The sequence below is a fragment of the Equus caballus genome, chromosome 17 (assembly GCF_041296265.1).
Source record: "Equus caballus isolate H_3958 breed thoroughbred chromosome 17, TB-T2T, whole genome shotgun sequence".
NCBI lineage: Eukaryota > Metazoa > Chordata > Mammalia > Perissodactyla > Equidae > Equus > Equus caballus.
Genome location: NC_091700.1, coordinates 36,889,479 through 36,905,587, shown reverse-complemented (window position 1 = coordinate 36,905,587; position 16,109 = coordinate 36,889,479).

Below are 16,109 nucleotides of genomic sequence, written 5' to 3'. Positions count from 1 at the left end.
AATAGAAGAAGATTGGCACAGATGTTAGCTCAGCGAGAATCTTCCTCAAGTAAAAAGAGGAAGATTGGCAATAGATGTTAGCTCAGGGACAATCTTCCTCACAAAAAAAACAAACAAACAATAAAGAGCGCCTGAACTGAAAGCAAAGGTGTATGTAGTCCACAGTGGGCTGGGAAGCAGCCCCAAAGTCTCTGGGCCATTCTCACTGCTTTCACATGGGACTGCCCGAAACCCTTCACCACAGGGGAGACTTGCCCAACACCTACACGTATCAAGGGATTTAGATCCCCAAGCCATGTATCATCGCATGAATAACCACCCATTGGTATACCTAGCTATTCTGTGGTCTTTCTAGAGCTAATGCCTTAGTGAATATGTTTATTCTCTGGGAGCTGGTCATCCGGGACCATTTGACCCCACAGTTCCCTCGCTCTCCTTATGCCCACATGTCATGGTTGATTCCGGGAAAATGGCCTCATGTCTATCTCTTTCACTGATGGTAGTGACTCTGCAGTTGTCCAAGTCAGGATGACTTTCTACAATCCATACAAGGCCAACTCTGGCCAGGAAGAGTAGGTTATTCAGTTAGTCTGGCATGCCGAGGTCGCAACCGTGCCCCTGAATCATCACTGAGCATATCAAGGACTCCACTCCATAACTCTCTGCAGGCCTGACTCATGTGGCAGCTTCCCTAGAGAACGCCCACGGCTCCAGGTACTGCTCACAAGCCTGTGGCCGCCTCCACGTAGATACACAAACAAAGCCAGTTGCTAGACTTGCTGAGCTCTGCTTAAAGATACAGGACCTTCTGCTCAGGGCTGCAGGCTGCTACATGCACACCTCTCTCTTCTGGATTTCTGCGTTCTGCCATGACAACGTAGTGTAGTGAACTCACCTAGGGTCTCTTTCACATTGGTAATGGAATTATAAAAACAGGGCCAGTCTTAGAAAATTCAGTGCCTGATGTGAGAGAAAAAGAGATGGAGGAGAAAAGCAAGAGAATTCTACAAAGCAGCACCTCCCAAGCCAGACCTTGGGCTTCTGGGCCCAGCCTCAGAGATTCTGTTTCAGTGTGTCTGATAGGGGACCATGCTACTATCTTTTTTAAAGGCACCTCAGCTGATTCTGACAGGTTTGGGAACCATTCTTCAGGTATACACACACACACACACACACACAGAAATATCTAGGGTGGCGAGGATCTTGTCTTGGAAGTCAAGAGGTCTGACATTAGCTAACAAAATCATTCTGAGTAAATCACCTCTCTTCCCCAAGCCTCATCTGGAAAAGAGAGTTTGGATTAAATTCTTTCCAAGATCCTTCCAGTTACAAAGAACTTTCATACTGTGACTACTATAAGTCTCTCACTGTGCTCAGGGTTTAATGTTCCCTTCAGATAAGCAGTTGCTATTTGAAAAGAACCACACAATTGGGCCAACCCAGAAAGATATTTTTAATATCTTCCATTCACAGAGGTGACTAATATTTAGAAGTATAGATAAAGAGAGCAGGTAGTGGGAGTATAAATTAAAGAGGATGGGTCAGCTGAGGTGTAATTGAAACCTTCCCCATCAAATAAACATAATGAACCCCGCAGCAAACTGTAAACAGAGAAACTCCACAGTTGTGCATTGTGGGAGTTGCCGCAGGGAAGGGAGTCAATGCTGGGAGAAGTAGCTGACTAGCATGAAGGAGTTGGGGAAATATCAGAGTTGGGAGTAGAAACAAGATGGCGGCCTCCAGTGGAAGGAGCCAAGTCCTCTTCCCCTGCTGAGCCCAGAAGGGAGTTCAGGTTCTTTACGTAGAGGTCGGTCAAGCTAGAGGGGCAAAAATTACCCCATAATATGGATTTCAACAAAGCAGGAAGCAGGGAGCCTAAGGCCACAAATGAAAGAAGAGGTGGTATTTCAAGTGAGTGAATCTGAAAGAATTTTTTTAGGCTCCATCAGGAGCTAGTCATGGCTTTGTGAGAAAGTGAATAATTATTTCCTTGAGAGCAGATATTTCTAGTCTGGAAGCTTGAGGAAGACAGAAGTGCATGCATTTATTAAGCCTACCAAGAAGATAAGGGAGCAGAACACAAACCAAGTGTATCTCAAGTTCTTGAATTAAATAAATTCTCAACAGTTGTGAGTTGAGGCACATGGATTTTATAAACAGAAGTCATGATTTTCAATGATTGTATGCAAATTCAATAAATAATGTTTAATGGCTGTTCCATAGTATCTTCTGTAAATCAAATTTCTTCATGTAAGTTTGAGGTGCTTATTTCATATGAGATATTCCCAAAAGCACAGAAAAGGAAACAGGCCACAGGACAATATTCCATCAAAAAAACTATCACGGGGACATGTTTTTTTAAAAAGAAGTGCTACTATCAATTGTGAATTAAAACTTTTTAAGATTCCCTACATATTGAGAGGAAAATTAAAATATAGGCAAAATGCCACAAGCCTTACAAATCTCAAAGGAGACAGACCATCTCTCTCTAGGACTGGAATACTAACCTTCTCCGTGTAGTCATCACAACTCTCCATCCACCTTACGGATTTCCTCATAGATACATCACCTCCCTTTTGAACAATATCTATTTTTCCCTCATACCATAGGCATAACCTTCTCTGTTTGAAGGTTTCATAAGTCTCTGAAATTCTGAAGACGTTATCAACAGGCACTATTTCACATTTCCGAAACTATCATATCTCTCTTCTCCATTTAATGACTGATTTCTTTGAATTTCCAATATCCCACATGACCATCATCAGCTTCTCCACCCTCTTGCCATCTGACATTTGGACTCATGGAATCCATTAAGGATCCCCTCCTAATCAAATGCAATGACACTGCCAGGTTCTCATCCTTAGTCTCTCGCTGACATCCTCTATTGGCTGCATCCTTTTCTTAATGCTATTTCTTGCCTTAGCTTAAGAAACAACTTCTAGTTCTCCTCATTCATGTGCTCCCTCATTCTGTCTCTAACAGTGAACGCAAAGTTCAATGATAACAGGGGTCAGACAGGCACATAAGTGATGGAGGCAGGCCAGAGATGAACTAGAGCTAAGGGTGAGCTCAACTAAAGGAGGGTGGCCATTACCCAGCTCTGACCAATGATTGCCCTCAGGGGGAAGAAGGCCCAGTGCTGTCAGGTGTTTAGTTTTCAAGGGAATCTGGAAATCTGGATTTTTATGGGGAATCTCTTTTGTTTTAAAATGTAGAAATTAATTCAAAAAATTTTCTTACAAATACTTGTGAGCCAAACCAAGCACATCAAAGGGCTAGGATCATCCTGCAAGCTGTGTATTTGCCACCTCTGTCCCACCCTCCTTTCTCTAGTCTACCACAGTGATTACATGGGACCCTGTGTCCAAAAAGGTCATATGTGAAGTTAGGAGTAAACCAAGACCATGGAGAGTTGCCAGGTATTGAATGGAGATATGCTTTTGTTTTGTGCTAAGGAATACCATATGGAAGTGTCCTCGAGGGGGCTGCAGAGAAGAGAAGGAATTCAGGAGAGACAAATAGAAATATCCTGAATTGTGAGAGTCTTCACTGGGCTTTGTTGGCTACAGAGGAGAAAGGTGTACCAGGTTCCCAATAGTATTGCAGGTGAGATCCAAGAGAGTTCTAACCACCTGGTCATCCATCTAGCAACCAGTGGCAGGATCTCGGTGATCTCACTCTGGTGTTCCTTCGGTAACAAGGCTCAGTTATCAGACTCCATCCTCTTCAAGAACTCTTCTTCTTGGGCTCTCCTTCCCAACTAAGGGACACTTGCCCACATCTCCAATTCAATTCTGCTGGCCTAGTTAATCATTTTCTGACCTTGTTTGAACACTACATTTGTGCCAGGCTACCTCATAGGCTGCAAGCCAGGTAGAAATTTGATTCCCTGGAGTCTCTGCCCATGGGTCACATGCCCCCAACCCATAGGTCTGCTCAGTACCCTTGGCAGGGGAGATTGGGTGCTGGGTGCAGAGCGTGATCTGCCTGACACAGCTCTCTCCCCAGAAGTCGGGGCGAGGCAGGCAGCTGAGATGCAAGAGACTCCTCTCACCAGTGACTCTGGGAACAGCATTAGGAAGTTAACGACGCTTTTAGAACAACTAGTACTTGAACGGGGAAGGAGTTTCAGAGGAGACAATAAACTTAGTAATATTTATACCGTGATTTTAGAAAACAGAAAAAAGTGTTCAAATCCAGTTAGCTCAGGGAACGAGGGCATGAATTCCAACAGGGAAAGGGAACATCTAAGAAGCCTGCTGTTTTTGTTAGAACACTAAGCAACGCCCAACTCTTAGCATCTAGAGTACCAACCCATGGAGAAAATAACAAGGTCAAGAAGACGGAAATCAAACTGTCAGATTCATTGATAAAGTTAGACTGGAGAAGTGGCTCAGACCATGCCCCATATGGGCTTCATCCTGGAAATAGGCAGATCTACCCTCCTCATTATAAACCACCTGGAATCACCCATGCTCACTCACCCCAACCAGCCTTCAGACAAGCAGGACAAGCAGGCACGAGCAGAGAGTGTCCCGTGTCCAGGCAGATGTGTGTAAGAAGAGTTGCTTTTCCGAACTTTCCTGGTAAACGCAGTCACTCCTCCCTTTCGTGAAGAATGAAACAAAAGGACCGATGTTTTCACTTTATGGTTCAGATAGGAACGCAGGTGGGGAGGAATGGTGCCCCCTAGTAATTGCCAGGTCAGAGTTCTGTGCATTGTTTTTAAAATTCAATGAGATAATAAACTGACTTCTTTAGCCAAAATGTTTTGAGTACTCACTATAAGCAAGCAGACCAGGTCCCTGCCCTCATGGAGCTTACAGCCTATGGGAAGACAGGTATTAATCATATCACCAGAAATAGATCTTCATTTAGAAATTTGGATATGTACTTTGAAGGAAAAGCAGCTGGCACTATATGAACAATAATAAGGATAACTTGCCCAGCATGGGGGTAGTCGGTGGTGGGGGGTGTCAGGCAGGGGGTGGTGGGGGTGGGTCGGGGAAGGCTCCTCCAAGGAGAGATGTTTGTGTGGACATCTGAAGGCAAAGATGAGGAGAGGGGCCTCTAGGTAGACAGAGGAGAGGATGTAAAGATTCCAGGGTGGAAATAAGAACTGTACCTCAAAGAACTAAAAGGAAACAGAGTGGGGTTGTGAACAATAGGAACATGCTGGTGATGCAGGTGCTAAAATGCCCCTTTTCCACTCTAAAACCATTAGGGAAATCCACACCAAAGGAAACTGACAACCAAAAAAGACTTTAAGATATCCAGGCAGGCTAGCATCCAAGAAAATGCAACAATTAAAAAAAAGAGAAACAAAATGAAAACGTGTGCTTGAAAAAAAGAAGGGAAAAGTTTCAAAATGGGGGTTGGAGGTGTGGGTGGTGATCAACAGCACTAAATACTGCTGAGAAGTCAACTAAGAACTGTGTTGACTAGACATAGAGACAACATCACCATTGGTCATCTCGACAACAACCATTTCAATGGATGATGAGGCTGAAGAAACAGAAGTAGCTGTTCAGCAGAGAAAAGAGACGGGGTGTTAGCTCGAGGGAGAAGCAAAGTCAGGGGACTTTTTTTAATTGAGGTCACATTGGTTTATAACATTACATAAATTTCAGGCGTACATCATTATATTTCAACTTCTGTATCAGCTGCATCATGTGCACCACCAAAAATCTAGTTGCCATCCATCGTCAACACATGAGCCTCCATACCCCTCTCGCCTTTCCCCCACCCCTTCCCCTCTGGTAACCACCAGTCTGTTCTCTGTATCTATATGCTGGTTTGTTTGTTTGTCTTCCACATATGAGTGAAGTCATATGGTAATTGTCTTTCTCTGCCTCACTTATTTCACTTAGCATAATACCCTCAAGGTCCATCCACATTGTCACAAATGGCAAAATTTCATCTTTTTTATGGCTAACTGGTATGCCATTGTATACATATATATATACCACATCTTCTTTATCTATTCATCCATTGATGGGCACCTAGGTTGCTTCCAAGTCTTGGCTATTGTTACTAATGCTGCAATGAACATAGGGGTGCATATACCTTTTTGAATTAGTGTTTTCATGTTCTTTGGATACTCAGAAGTGGAATAGCTGGATAATGCTGTGTTTCTATTTTTAACTTTTTGGGATATCTCCATAATGTTTTCCATAGTGGCTGCACCAACTTACTTTCCCACCAGCAGTATGTGAAGGGCTCCTTTTTCTCCTTATCTTCTCCAACACACTTGTTATTTCTTGGCTTTTTAATGATAGCCATTCTGAAAGGTGTGAGTTGATATCTCATTGTAGTTTTGATTTGTATCACTCTAATATAATTAGTGATGTTGTGATGTTGAATATCTTTTCAAGTGCCTGTTGGACACCTGTATATCTTCTTTGGAAAAATGTCTGTTCATATCCTCAGCCCATTTTTTTATTGTTTTTTTTGTTGTTGTTGTTCTCGTTGAACTGTATGAGTTCTTTATATATTTTGGAGATTAACTACTTATCAAATATATGATTTGCAAATATTTTCTCCCATTTTGTAGATTGTCTTTTCATTTTGTTCAACCCAGAGCTTCTTGGTTTGATGTAGTCCCATTTGTTTAGTTTTTCTTTTGTTTCCCTTGGCTGAGTAGACACGGTATTCGAAAAGATGTTACTAAGGCCAGCGTCAAAGAGTGTACTGCCTATGTTTTCTTCTAGGAGTTTTATGGGTTCAGGTCTTAAATTTAAGTCTTTAATCCATTTTGAGTTAATTTTTGTGTATGGTGTAAGATAATTGTCTACTTTCATTCTTTTGCATGTGGCTGTCCAGTCTTGCCAACACTGTTTATTGAAAAGACTTTCCTTTCTCTATTGTATGTTCTGAGCTCCTTTGTTGAAGATGAGTTGTCTGTAGATGTGTGGTTTTATTTCTGGGCTTTCAATTCTGCTCCATTGATCTGTGTATCTGTTTTTGCGTCAGTACTATGCTGTTTTGATTACTACAGATTTGTAGTATATTTTGAAATCAGAGAGTGTGATACCTCCAACTTTGTTCTTTTTTCTCAGGATTGCTTTAACTATTTGGGTCTTTCATTGCTGCATGTGAATTTTAAGATTTTTTGTTCTAGTTCCATGAAGAATGTCATTGGGATTCTCAGTGGGATTTTATTGAATCTGTGGGTTGCTTTAGGTAATATGGAAATTTTAACTATGTTTATTCTTCCAATCCATGTGCATGGAATGCCTTTCCATTTCGTTATGTCATTGTGGATTTCTTTCAATAATGTCCTACAGTTTTCATTGTATAGGTCTCTCACCTCCTTGGTTAAATTTATTCCTCAATATTTTATTCTTTTTGTTGCAATTGTAAATGGGATTGCATTCTTGATTTCTCTTTTTGCTAGCTCTCTGTTAATGTATAGAAATGCAACTGATTTTTGTCTGTTGATTTGTACCCTGCAACATGGATGCAGGGATGGTTCAACATCTGCAAATCAATCAATGTGATACATCACATTAACAAAATGAAGAGTAAAAATCATATGACCATCTCAATGGATTCAGAGAAAGCATTTGACAAGATTCAATATCCACTTATAATAAAACTCCCAATAAAGTTAGTATAGAAGGAAACTACCTCAACATAATAAAGGCCATATATGATGAACCCACAGCCAAGGTCTTAAACCATGGTGAAAAACTGAAAGCTATTTTTCTGAGAACAGGAACAAGACAAGGATTCCCATTCTCACCATTCTTCTTCAATACAGTATTAGGAGTTCTAGCCAGAGCAATTTGGCAAGAAAAAGAACTAAAAGATATCCAAATTGGAAAGGAAGAAATAAACTGTCACTATTTGCAGATTACATGATTCTATATATAGAAAACCCTAAAGAAACCACCAAAAAACTATTAGAAATAATTAACAAATACAGTCAGAGGACTTTTATTTTTAGATTTGTGTAAAGTCCTTAGCATTTGGGTCGCATTCAAATATTCAAATAAATAGCCTCTTTTCTTATTTTCTTCTGTTTTTAAGAGAATGAGATCTCCTGAAATGTAGGAATGGAGTGAAGTCTCTGTCAAAAAGGATCTTGGTTTCCTAGTTGTCAATAGAGCTAAGAGAAGAAGCTCTAGCCTACCACTGGATCTACTAAGTTACTCATTCAGCAAAGTTGTGTTTAGCTTGTATCCTCAACGCCCCCTTTGCACTAGAGTACAATGGTTTGTGTGCTAACATTTCTGGACTCAAGGAAGACTTATTGAGCTTTTATGATACACTAGCCAATGATAGGTTCTACAGGCACAACAATTATAAAACATAGTGCTTGAATTTAAGGAGCTCACAGAAGACCAGGAAAACAGACCTGAAACAGATATTTACAAACAGTGTTGTAAGTATATAACAAAAATATCACCAAAAGACAGTGTTAACATAGAAGCCATGGTATTTATTCTGGGTCTTAATGAATGCCTAGAGGCATGACAGTCTCCGGAAGGGTGAAGAAGCATTCAGAGCAGAGGAGCTTATATAAAGAGCATGCCAATTCTTTTTTTTTTTTTTTTTGACTTATGTCAACTCTGCCCTCAATTTTTTTTTACAGTCTCCAATCTGGTCCTTCCTTGAAACCAACAACATTAATTTGTAACAGATTTGACCACTGACCACAAAGAAGTCAATTAGTCAACATAAGTAATAATCCCATTTCCATATTCTTATAAGCACCCTACTTGCAATACTCAACGTAAATTCTACTAAACCAAAATAGTGAAATGTTGAATTTAAAACACATGGCCCCCCTAAGCCTCTCATATTTCAAAGAGGAAAACACAAATGTAGACACTTACAATAAATGTCTACAGTGAAGCTCACTTTGAAAAACCTTCTTCTATATTTTCAAATTCTTTGCACTAAGTTTGGGAGGATGGTGGGTTGGGTTTTAGGCAGAGAAGGAACAAGAGTCAGAAGAGAAATCGAATGGTGAGGACAAATGACTGTGGCTAGTTTGGGCAATAAACTCCATGTGTCAAAGCACTTACTCAAGAGAGATTCAGGCCTTAGGTGAGAGCTTCTTTATGAATCTAAGTAATTTTTCCTCACATAATAAAACTTAAACATGGAAACACAGTTAAAAGATTAGCTCTAATGACTGAGTTATCTGGCTGAGAAGTAAAACTTCCTACATGGAGAAACACAAAGATTGACTCCAAAAGTTGACTTCTTGAAACTCTTAGCATCAAACTGTGTTTTCTCTAATCACACCCAGGCTCTGCATTAGAGTGTTAGTCTCCAGAAAAAGCATCTTTGCCTTCAGGGCAAGGATGACTCCTAGTCGAGGACAGGTGTGACTGGAGAGCCATCTTCGGATGGGTATGTACTCAGTAAGGGGACCTGCCCATCGATTTCTATCTCCACTATAATCTTCTTTAATGTTCCTGGGCACCTGGGAGCATTTCCCTGGGGTATTTCCAGCTGAGTCAGTGATAGTGCCACCAGCCTCCTCCTTGCTCCTGGTGAGCAAATGGATCCTTGGTCTGAAACACGAAGCAGTTGTTAACACCCAGTGCAGGTAACAAGTTCGGAGCTAGCAAGGATCCATTACTTTTTCTGTTCTCAGAAGTTCTGACATTTAATTGCAGTATATTAAATGACATCCCTCCAAGACAAGGATCTTAACTCCTCCTAGTGCCTTGGTTCTCAAAATTTGGTCATCAGAATCATATGGAAATCTTGTTAAAATCCAGATTACTGGTCTTCACCCCAGAGTTTCTGATTCAGTTGGGCCAAAGGATTTGCTTCTCTAACAAGTTCCCAGCAATGCTGATGCTGCTGGTCTGAGGATCCCACTTGGAGAAGCTAGATCCTAGGGGGCCTTGATTCTCCTGAAATTCCATGCACAACCTGTATATATATGCCTGTGTGTGTCTATCCTAGAGTGTGCTTCATAGCTTTCATGAGAATCTCAAAGTGAATTAAACCACAAACAAACAAACGCCAATAACTTTAAGAACATTTATTAAGACAAAATGCCTAGAGGAACACTGATCCCAAAGGGAGGAGAATGCCCTATGGTATAGAAAGTATAAACTCATTGGGTGGAGTAAAGTTAGTTCCACAACAAGTGCTCAGAGTTGTTGGGTAAGGGTTGAGTAATGGTGGATAGTATAACCGAAATAAAGAGATTTGAATAGGAATTAATATTATCACCCTACAGGAATTTATTTTTAATTATAGATAATTATGCTGAATTACAACAAGATGATTTGAAGCATTAGACTAATTCAGGAGAAATAAAGCATGAATTACTAATGCAATCTTTAAAACTATAAACTATCAATCAACACTGGAACAGCAACAGACAAAAGGCTGTGATCTGACATTACTATTCTACAGTATCATAGTTAAAACTAGCCTTCAACTTACCTTTGAGGAGCCCCCCTAGGGCATGAGGATGCCAAAACCTGTGGCTCCATGTGGAACCAAATGAAGATCTATATCCCTACAGGGTGCCCTCTCCATTGACTGGTGCTCAGATCTCCTATTTTTAAGAGGCAGAGGAAGACAACTGACACAAGCACAGAGTTGTATCCAGTCAGACCTTAATTCAAATCTGAGATTTGACCTATTAGTTAGGTGACTTTGAGCAAGTTACTGCCAACTTTCTAGGCTTCAGTTGCCTCATTAGTAAAGTTGGATTGAAAGCCTAATATGCTAGGTTATTCTGATGATTAAATGATATTATCTGTAAGATCACTGACACGTAGTAAAAGTTCAACAAATGGCAATGTAGATCAGGTCTTGCCCTGTACTTATGTTGCTAGTAGAATCATATATTTGGCCATTATGCTTAGAAACTAGTGCCTAGCCTTCCAATGAGCCCTTCTAGACCCAGTTTTATTTAATGGTATGGACCACTCTGACTAGTTTTCATACAGTAACTAACATTTCACAAGGGTTGTGCCTCACAGTCTAAGGATAGTTCCCGAGCTTGTAGGTAAAGTAAGATCCCTTTAGTCAGTACAGGGAGAAAGTGCTGGGGTTGCTGACTAAACATCTGCCCAACGTGCATTCTCTCTCCTGAATCTAAGAGATCACAGATGGAAGAAGACAAAGAAGGGCAAGGGGGAGGGGAGAAGTAGATTACAAATGTCACCCACACAATGACTGCTAATTTCTATAGCAAGAAACTTGATGACTGGCTACCTTACTCAAAGTGAAAATACTTCATGAGGAAAAGGGGAAAATAAGCAGTATTGAGTCAGTTTTGCTTGCATATTATTACATATAATGCCCTTTTATAGAGGAAAAAAAACAGAAAAATATTGCCCAAATTCATAGAGTCAGTGATTAATAGAGTGGGAATTAAAACTCAGATCTGTCTTACTCCAAATGTCACATGCTTTTAGTTAAACCATACTGTCTTTACAAAAATAACTGACTTCTACTTAATGGTTTTGCTATTTTAAGTAGAAGAAAGAGAAGATGGTGGGTATGAAGGGAGGAAAAACCAGGATGTACCTACAGTAATTGAAAGTAAGTCAAGAGGAGTGACATCAGCATCATGGTGGTGTGAGCTGCTCCCTTTGTCTCATCCTTCTAAGTTATAACTAAATGGATATTCATTAGCCAACAGAGGATTCCCTACACAGCACAACAGGATGCTTGAGAGATCTGCCCAGCCATACATCTGAAGGTGGGTGGACTGGATCCCAGGGAAGCAATGAAACTAGGTGAGCTGACTCCTCCCCCTCCCCAACAGCAGTGATCTAGGTCACAGTCCTCACACAGCAGCTGGCCAGACTATAAGAGGAGGGGGCAGCCCAGCCTGTGTGTGAGTGGTTTTGGAGTGGTAGCCTGGTACACAGGAGCACCCACTGTGCCAAGGTGGCCCACCTGTGGGAATGCTCCCCACTGACTCAGAAAAGAGCCCCATTCATCAAGCAAAGCAGTTCAGCAGAGCCACCTGCAAGCGCAGGATCAGCCAGAATGTGAAAGAAAGCACCCCTCCTCTCCTGCCTAGTGCAGCAGCTCAGCCATTCTCCAGCCAAGTGCAGCAGTCCTGCCCACATGAAAGCCGCCCACTGGTAAAGCACAGGGGCCCTGCCTGCACTTTCATGCATGACCCACCAAGCAGCTGCAGCCAGCACACAAATGCAGAGCGTCACTACCTGTACAGCTTCCAGTAGAGGGAGTGGGATCAGAAAACACAGCTCCTGCCACCCCCCACAGCAGTGACAGGAGGAATCTGTGACCTGATACTACCACAAATGCCCTGGCAAAGGATCAATTCATCAAACACCATGAAGAACTACAGTAATACTTCAGAGCAAAAGGAAAGTGACAAGTCTCTAGAAACCAATCCTGAAGTCACAGAAATTTACAATCTAAATGAGAGAATTGAAAATAGGTGTCATAAAGAAACTCAAAAAGTTACAAGAAAATTCAGAAAGACAGTTCAGTGAGCTCAGGAATAAAATTAATGAGTAGAAGGAATACTTCACCAAAGAGATTGAAGCTCTAAAACCCCCAAACAAACAGAAATTCTGGAAATGAAGAACACAATTAATGAGATAAAAAATAATCTAGAAACCATGAAAATTAGAGCTGATGTTATAGAAGACAGAATTAGTGATTTAGAGGATAGAATTATAGAAATGCTTCAAGTGGAGGAGGAGAGAGAACTAAGAGTTTTAAAAAATGAAGAAATCCTTTGAAAAATATCTGACTCAATTAGGAAAAGCAACATAAGGATTATGGATATTCAAGAAGGAGAAGGGAGGGAGAAAGGAGCAGAGAGATTGTTCAAAGAAGTAATAGCTTAGAACTTCCCAAAACTGGAGAGAGAACTGGACTTACAAGTACATGAAGACAATATAACTCCTAATGACCTCAATGCAAAAAGACCTTCTCTGAGGTATATAATACTAAAATTGTCAAAATTCAATGACAAAGAATAAACGTTAAGGCCAGCAAGGCAGAAGAAAATAACCTACAAAGGAACCCCTATCAAGTGTTCAGTGGATTTACCTGCAGAAACCTTACAGCCTAGGAAAGAGTGGAATGAAATACACAAAATACTGAAAGACAAAATCTTTCAGCCAAGAATAGTCTATCCAGTGAAACTATCCTTCAGATAGGACGGAGAAATAAAAAGTTTCCCAGATAAACAAGCTGAGGGAGCTCATTGCAACTAGTTCTGCCTTACAAGAAACATGGACAGGAACTCTCCCATCTGAAACTAAAAAGCGAAGGTTTACAAAACATTGAGCAAGGAGTTAAATAGATAGATAGAATCAGAAAATTGCAGCTCTATATCAGAATAGGTTAGTAACCAATTATAACATAAAAGATAAAGGGAAGGAAAGTGTCAAAAATAACTATAAACACTTCAATTTAGTCAGAAAGTCAACACAAAAAAGAACAACTTGTGACAACAATAACTCAGAAGGGGAAGGGGAGGGGGATGGAACCTCCTTAGGCTAATGGAGATAAGAGGCTATCAGAAAATGGGCTATCTCATCTATGACATCTTTTTTTTCCCCACTGAGGAAGATTTGCCCTGATCTAACATCTGTCACCAATCTTCTTTTTTGCTTGAGGAAGATTTGCCTGGAGCTAACATCTCTACCAATCTTCCTCAATTTTGTATGTGGGTCACCTCCATAGCATGGCTACTGTTGAGAGGTGTAGGTCCATGCCCAGGAACTGAACCCAGGCCACTGAAGCAGAGAGCACCAAACTTAACCACTAGACCACAAGGCCTGCCCCTACGACGTATTTTATACAAACCTCATGGTAACCACTAAACAAAAAATTAGAGCAGAGCCACAAATCATAACTAAAGAGAAAACCATTGCAGAAAACCACCAAACTGAAATGGCAGTCAGAAATACAAAGGAAAAGAAATAACTGAAACATAGAATGACCAGAAAAAACAAGAGGTAAAATGGCAGTATTAAGACCTCTTATATCAATAATTATTCTACATGTAAATGGATTTAATTCTCCAATCAAAAGACACAGAGTAGCTGGATGGATTAAAAAACAAGACCCAACAACATGCTGCCTCTAGGAAACACATCTAAGTTCTAAAGACAAACACAGGCTCAGAGTGAAGGGATGGAAGATGATATTCTAAGATATGGCAAACAAAAGAAAGCAGCCATTGCCATACTTATATCAGGCAAAGTAGACTTCAAGATAAAAAAGACAATGAGAGATAAAGAGGGGCAGTATATAATTATAAAAGGGACGTTCCACCAAGAGGACATAACACTTCTGAATATATATGCACATAACACAGGAGCACCAAAGTATATAAAGCAACTATTAAGAGACCTAAAGAGAGAAATTGATAGCAATAAAATAATAGTTGGGGACCTCAACACCCTACTTACATCAATGGATACATCAACCAGACAGAAAGTCAAAAAGGAAACAGTGGCCTTAAAAAAAAAAAAAAAAACACTAGACCAGATGGACTTAATAGATATGTAGAACATTCATCCAAAAACAGCAGAACACACATTCTTCTCAAGTGCACATGCAACATTCTCAAAGATAGACGATGTGTTGGGAAACAAGGCAAACCTTAATAAATTTAAGAATATTGAAATCATATCAAGCATCTTTTCTGACTACAAAAACTAGAAATAAACTACAAGAAAAAGGCTGGGAAAGTCATAAATGTGGAGACTAAACAACATGCTACTGAACAACCATTGGGTCAATGAAGAAATCAAAAGAGAAATCAAAAAATACCTGGAGACAAATGAAAATGAAAACACAACATACCAACTCTTGTGGGATGCAGCAAAAGTGGTCCTAAGAGGGAAATTTATAGCAATACAGGCCTACCAAAGGAAACGAGAAAAATCTCATATAAGTAATCTTAAACTACACGTAACAGAACTAGAGAAAGAAGAACAAATAAAGCCCAAAGGCAGTAGAAGCAGGGAAATAATAAAAATTAGAGCAGAAAAAAAATGAAATAAAGACTAAAACAACCATAGAGGGGATCGATGAAACTAAGAGCTGGTTCTTTGAGAAGATAAACAAAGCAGACAAACCCTTAGCCAGATGTACTAAGAAAAAAAGAGAGAAGGCTTAAATAAATAAAATTAAAAATGGAAGAGGAGAAATTACAACAGATAGCACAGAAATACAAAGGATTACAAGAAAATAATATGAATTAAAAATATGCCAACAAGCTGGATAACCCAGAAGAAATGGATAAATTCTTAGACTCGTACAACCCCCCAAAACTGAATTAAGAAGAAATAGAGAATCTGATTAGGTCAATCACAAGTAAAGAAATTGAAACTGTAATCAAAAACTTCCCAAAAAACGAAAGTCCAGGACCAGATGGCTTCTCTGGAGAATTCTACTAAACATTCAATGAAGAAGATTTAATAGCTATCCTTTTCAAACTATCCCAAAAAATTGAAGAAGATAGAAGGTTTCCTAACACATTCTATAAGGCCAACATTACCCTGATACCAAAACCAGACGAGGAAAAAACAAAGAAGGAAAATTATAGGCCAACATCACTGATGAACATAGATGCAAAAATCCTCAGCAAAATATTGTCAGAGTGAGTACAGCCATACATGAAAAGGATCATACACTATGATTAAGTGGGATTTACACCAGACATACAGGGATGGTTCAACATCCACAAATCAATCAATGTGATACACCGCATTAACAAAATGAGAAATAAAAACCCCAAGCTCATCTCAATAGATGCAAAGAAAGCTTCTGACAAGATCCAACACCGATTTATGATAAAAACTTTCAATAAAATGGGTATAGAAGGAAAGTACCTCGACATAAGAAAGGCCATATATGACAAACCCACAGCCAACATCATACTCAACAGGGAAAAACTGAAAACCATCTCTCTGAGGACAGGAACAAGACAAGGGTGCCCAGTCTCACTACTCCTATTCAACACAGTCCTGGAGGTTTTGGCCAGAGCAATTAGGTGAGAAAAAGAAATAAAAGGAATCCAAATTGAAAAGGAAGAAGTAAAACTCTCACTGTTTGTGGATGACATGATTTTATATATAGAAAACCCAAAGAATCCATCAGAAAACTATTAGAAATAATCAACA